Source organism: Cupressus sempervirens, chromosome 10, assembly GCF_028749045.1.
Source record: "Cupressus sempervirens isolate cs-2001-9-10 chromosome 10, ASM2874904v1, whole genome shotgun sequence".
NCBI classification, from domain to species: Eukaryota; Viridiplantae; Streptophyta; class Pinopsida; order Cupressales; family Cupressaceae; genus Cupressus; species Cupressus sempervirens.
Genome location: NC_143127.1, coordinates 168,105,994 through 168,106,819, shown reverse-complemented (window position 1 = coordinate 168,106,819; position 826 = coordinate 168,105,994).

Below are 826 nucleotides of genomic sequence, written 5' to 3'. Positions count from 1 at the left end.
ATGATTAGTAAGATGATTTATTATCATATGTGTTTTATTATGGATACTTACCGCATACTTGCATGTGTATGGTGTGCGTGTTTGCTTTTGTATGGCGTGTCTGATGTGGTTAAGGAAGGGAGTCGTAGTCACCTGCTAGTCGGGATCTACATGATGCACCACTTCCTGCCATTGCTTGTTTAGTTTAGTATATATTGTGCTTGTACATGCATGGTTTTTTATGCAGGTTGCAGGTACCGGGTATCGACTTCCCTGAATTGTCAGGATGAGCGTACCTTATCACATTATCTCAATGATAAGAGAGGGGAGATGAATTCTCAAGTCCAAATCCCAACCCTTTTAAGCCATTTGTTCTAATTGGAAAATTAGGACAAGTATCTGAGTTGAGTACCCTTCGAATACGTTGGATAACGTAATTCGTGATATAAACCCTCGGTTTGATTTTGTATGTATTTTGGCTATGATGGGCTTTCATATTTTTACCTTGTGAGTCTTTGGTGTATTTTCTATTAATTAAGGCTAATTAAAAGATTTAATTAATGGTTTAATTTAATAGACAATTAATATGATAGTTTAATATTTATTTTATTTAATTAATTGGGAAATTAATTAAATAAAATAATTAAATTCGAAGATAAAAGTTAAAAGTTATAATTTGGAATGTGACAATATTTATTTTAATAATAATATATTTGGAGTTCATTTTTAAATAAATGACTAAATAATATTATTATTAAAGCTAATAAATATTTTAGCAATTAAGTTTTGGAAAATGAAATTTAAAAGTAAAAAATATATTTAAATTAATAAAAGATTCTAAATTTCA